The sequence below is a fragment of the Salmo salar genome, unplaced genomic scaffold (genome assembly GCF_905237065.1).
Source record: "Salmo salar unplaced genomic scaffold, Ssal_v3.1, whole genome shotgun sequence".
Classification (NCBI taxonomy): domain Eukaryota; kingdom Metazoa; phylum Chordata; class Actinopteri; order Salmoniformes; family Salmonidae; genus Salmo; species Salmo salar.
The window spans coordinates 22,876-28,875 of NW_025547126.1; positions in this window are offsets into that span (position 1 = coordinate 22,876).

The following is a 6,000-nucleotide window of genomic DNA, read 5'->3' on the forward strand; positions in this document are numbered from 1 at the left end:
AAAACTCCTCCCAGCGAGGAGGGGGGCCAGAATTAGATACAGACCCCTCATCTCTCTCCTCCCCACCTCTCTCTCCTTCCTCCAGGTCTCTCTCCTCCCCACCTCTCTCTCCTTCCTCCAGGTCTCTCTCCTCCCCACCTCTCTCTCCTTCCTCCAGGTCTCTCTCCTCCCCACCTCTCTCTCCTTCCTCCAGGTCTCTCTCCTCCCCACCTCTCTCTCCTTCCTCCAGGTCTCTCTCCTCCCCACCTCTCTCTCCTTCCTCCAGGTCTCTCTCCTCCCCACCTCTCTCTCCTTCCTCCAGGTCTCTCTCCTCCCCACCTCTCTCTCCTTCCTCCAGGTCTCTCTCCTCCCCCACCTCTCTCTCCTTCCTCCAGGTCTCTCTCCTCCCCACCTCTCTCCTTCCTCCAGGTCTCTCTCCTCCCCACTCTCTCTCTCCTTCCTCCAGGTCCCTCTCCTCCCACCTCTCTCTCCCTCCTCCCCCTCCTCATCGTCATTAGATTCGGTACAGTCCATGTAGTCTCCCCGTGACGAGAGGTGTGAAGGGAAGAGGATCGTCGGGAGGGTTAGTGAGCGTTGTGGGTGTGGCCTCCTGCATCATCACCCTCTTCCTGACAGGGGCCAGGTCCGCCCTCTCAAACAGCCAATCAGCACGGTCCACATCTGATATAAAAAAAAAAAAACAGAGCCAATCACAAAGCGGTGAAATAATGTAGAAAGGCTGGTTGGAAGGGACAGCTGGCTGTGGTCAGGAGAGAGACTCACCGTGGGTTTGCTGCTCTGGTCTGGTGCGTTTCAGTGTTCCCAGAGGTCTGTAGACCACAGCTGAAGAGGACACGTCTCTACACATGGACTTCAACCTGGAGACAGACGGTCACACGTACGCTAACAAATACAGTGCATTCGGAAAGGATTCAGACCCCTTCCCTTGTTACACATTTTGTTACGTTACAGCCTTATTCTACAATGGAGGAAAACAGTTATTTAATCCATCTGTTACGTTACAGCCTTATTCTACAATGGAGGAAAACAGTTGTTTAATCCATCTGTTACGTTACAGCCTTATTCTACAATGGAGGAAAACAGTTGTTTAATCCATCTGTTACGTTACAGCCTTATTCTACAATGGAGGAAAACAGTTATTTAATCCATCTGTTACGTTACAGCCTTATTCTACAATGGAGGAAAACAGTTATTTAATCCATCTGTTACGTTACAGCCTTATTCTACAATGGAGGAAAACAGTTGTTTAATCCATCTGTTACGTTACAGCCTTATTCTACAATGGAGGAAAACAGTTGTTTAATCCATCTGTTACGTTACAGCCTTATTCTACAATGGAGGAAAACAGTTGTTTAATCCATCTACAGAAAGCTGATTCACATCAGTGACAGACCTGATCAGTATTCAGACCCTTTGCTATGAGGCTCCAAATGGAGTTCAGGTGCTTCCTGTTTCCATTGATCATCCTTGAGATGTTTCTACAACTTGATTGAAGTCCACCTGTGGTAAATTAAATTGATAGGACATGATTTGGAAAGGCTCACACCTGTCTATATAAGGTCCCACAGTTGACAGGTAGAGCAGAAACCAAGCCATGAGGTCGAAGGAACTGTCCGTAGAGCTCCGAGACAGGATTGTGTCGAGGCACAGATCTGGGGAAGGGTACCAAAAATAAATCTGCAGCATTGAAGGTCTAAGAACACAGTGGCCTCCATCATTCTTCAATGGAAGAAGTTTGGAACCACCAAGACTCCTCCTAGAGCCGGCCGCCCGGTCAGGGAGGTGACCAAGAACCCGATGGTCACTCTGACAGAGTTCCTCTGTGGAATTGGTTGTCCTTCTGGAAGGTTAACCCAGCACTCCACCAATCAGGCCTTTATAGTAGAGTGGCCAGACGGAAGCCACTCCTCAGTAAAAGGCACGACGAAAAGACTCTCAGACCATGAGAAACAAGATTGAACTCTTTGGCCTGAATGCCAAGCGTTATGTCTGGAGAAACCAGGCGCCGCTCATCATCTGGCCAATACCATCCCTACAGTGAAGCATGGTGGTGGCAGCATCATGCTGTGAGGATGTTTTTCAGCAGCAGGGACTGGGAGACTAGTCAGGATCGAGGGAGAGATGAACGGAGCAAAGTACAGAGAGATCCTTGATGAAAACCTGCTCTAGAACGCTCAGGACCTCAGACTGGGGTGAAGGTTCACCTTCCAACAGGACAACGACCCTAAGCACACAGCCAAGACAACACTGGAGTGGCTTCAGGACAAGTCTCTGAATGTCCTTGAGTGGCCCAGCCAGAGCCCGGACTTGAACCTGATCGAACAGCTCTGGAGAGACCTGAAAATAGCTGTGCAGCGACGCTCCCCATCCAACCTGACAGAGCTTGAGAGGATCTGCAGAGAAGAATGGGAGAAACTCCCCAAATACAGGTGTGCCAAACTTGTAGCGTCATACCCAAGAAGACTCGAGGCTGTAATCGCTGCCAAAGGTGCTTCAAAGTATTGAGTAAAGGGTCTGAATACTTATATAAATGTGATGATTTTTTAATATTTGATACATTTGCAAAAATGTCTTAACCTGTTTTTGCTTTTATTATGGGGTTTTATCAATTTTAGAATAAGGCTGTGGAAAAAGTGAAGGGGTCTGAATACTTTCCCAATGCACTGAACACACACAGGCCTAATCCTCCACAGTCCTGTCATGGATTCAACAGCATTGGGTTAAGACATCTGCATGCTTCCCAGACGAAACATTACAGTAGAGTTCATCTACACTGAACTACAATATAACATTACAGTAGAGTTCATCTACACTGAACTACAATATAACATTACGGTAGAGTTCATCTACACTGAACTACAATATAGTAGAGTTCATCTACACTGAACTACAATATAACATTATGGTAGAGTTCATCTACACTGAACTACAATATAACATTACAGTAGAGTTCATCTACACTGAACTACAATATAACAGTACGGTAGAGTTCATCTACACTGAACTACAATATAGTAGAGTTCATCTACACTGAACTACAATATAACATTATGGTAGAGTTCATCTACACTGAACTACAATATAACATTATGGTAGAGTTCATCTACACTGAACTACAATATAACATTACGGTAGAGTTCATCTACACTGAACTACAATATAACATTACAGTAGAGTTCATACATCTACACTGAACTACAATATAACATTACAGTAGAGTTCATACATCTACACTGAACTACAATATAACATTATGGTAGAGTTCATCTACACTGATCTACAATATAACAGTACAGTAGAGTTCATCTACACTGAACTACAATATAACATTATGGTAGAGTTCATCTACACTGAACTACAATATAACATTATGGTAGAGTTCATCTACACTGAACTACAATATAACATTATGGTAGAGTTCATCTACACTGAACTACAATATAACATTACAGTAGAGTTCATACATCTACACTGAACTACAATATAACATTACAGTAGAGTTCATCTACACTGAACTACAATATAACATTACAGTAGAGTTCATCTACACTGAACTACAATATAACATTATGGTAGAGTTCATCTACACTGAACTGCAATATAACATTACGGTAGAGTTCATCTACACTGAACTACAATATAACATTACAGTAGAGTTCATCTACACTGAACTACAATATAACATTATGGTAGAGTTCATCTACACTGAACTACAATATAACATTATGGTAGAGTTCATCTACACTGAACTACAATATAACATTATGGTAGAGTTCATCTACACTGAACTGCAATATAACATTACGGTAGAGTTCATCTACACTGAACTACAATATAACATTACAGTAGAGTTCATCTACACTGAACTACAATATAACATTACAGTAGAGTTCATACATCTACACTGAACTACAATATAACATTACAGTAGAGTTCATACATCTACACTAAACTACAATATAACAGTACAGTAGAGTTCATCTACACTGAACTACAATATAACATTACAGTAGAGTTCATACATCTACACTAAACTACAATATAACATTATGGTAGAGTTCATCTACACTGAACTACAATATAACATTACGGTAGAGTTCATCTACACTGAACTACAATATAACATTACAGTAGAGTTCATACATCTACACTGAACTACAATATAACATTACAGTAGAGTTCATACATCTACACTAAACTACAATATAACAGTACAGTAGAGTTCATCTACACTGAACTACAATATAACATTATGGTAGAGTTCATCTACACTGAACTACAATATAACATTACAGTAGAGTTCATCTACACTGAACTACAATATAACATTATGGTAGAGTTCATCTACACTGAACTACAATATAACATTATGGTAGAGTTCATCTACACTGAACTACAATATAACATTATGGTAGAGTTCATCTACACTGAACTACAATATAACATTATGGTAGAGTTCATCTACACTGAACTACAATATAACATTACAGTAGAGTTCATCTACACTGAACTACAATATAACATTACAGTAGAGTTCATCTACAATATAACAGTACGGTAGAGTTCATCTACAATATAACAGTACGGTAGAGTTCATCTACAATATAACAGTACGGTAGAGTTCATCTACAATATAACAGTACGGTAGAGTTCATCTACAATATAACAGTACGGTAGAGTTCATCTACAATATAACAGTACGGTAGAGTTCATCTCAACATGTATACTGTTGGTCCCGTGTTTCAGGAGCTGGAAATAAAAGATCCCAGAAAAGTTCCATATGCATCAAAAAACGAATTTCTCTAAAATGTTGCGAATAGATTTGCTTACATTCCTGTTAGTGAGCATTTCTCCTTTGCCAAGATAATCCATCCACCTGACAGGTGTGGCATATCAACAAGCTGATTAAACAGAATGATCATTACACAGGTGCACCTTGTGCTGGGGACAATAAAAGGCCTTTCTAAAATGTGCAGTTTTTTTTTTACAACACTACCACAGAGCTCTCACATTGAGGGAGCATTCGATTGGCTGACTGCAGGAATATCCACCAGAGCTGTTGCCAGATCATTTAATGTTAATTTCTCTACCATAAGCCGCCTCCAACGTCGTTTTAGAGAACTTGGCAGTACGTCCAACCGGCCTCACAACCTGCAGACCACGTGTTACCATGCCAACCAAGGACCTCCACATCCGGCTTCTTCACCTGCGGGATCGTCTGAGACCAGCCACCCGGACAGCTGATGAAACTGTAGAATTTCTGCACAAACTATAAGAAACCGTCTTGGGAAGCTCGTCTGCTCGTCGTCCTCAGCAGGGTCTTGACCTGACGGCAGTTCGGCACGCTGGAGAAATGTGCTTTCACGGGTGAATCGCGATTTCAACTGTACCTGGTAGATGGCAGACAGCTTTTATGGCGTTGTGTTGGCGAGCGGTTTACTGATGTTAATGTTGTGAACAGAGGGCCCCATGGTGGAGGTGGGGTTATGGTATGGGCCCCATGGTGGAGGTGGGGTTATGGTATGGGCCCCATGGTGGAGGTGGGGTTATGGTATGGGCCCCATGGTGGAGGTGTGGGGTTATGGTATGGGCCCCATGGTGGAGGTGTGGGGTTATGGTATGGGCCCCATGGTGGAGGTGTGGGGTTATGGTATGGGCCCCATGGTGGAGGTGTGGGGTTATGGTATGGGCCCCATGGTGGAGGTGGGGTTATGGTATGGGCCCCATGGTGGAGGTGGGGTTATGGTATGGGCCCCATGGGGTGGGGTTATGGTATGGGCCCCATGGTGGAGGTGGGGTTATGGTATGGGCCCCATGGTGGAGGTGGGATTATGGTATGGGCCCCATGGTGGAGGTGGGGTTATGGTATGGGCCCCATGGTGGAGGTGGGGTTATGGTATGGGGCCCCATGTTGGAGGTGGGGTTATGGTATGGGCCCCATGGTGGAGGTGGGGTTATGGTATGGGCCCCATGTTGGAGGTGGGGTTATGGTATGGGCCC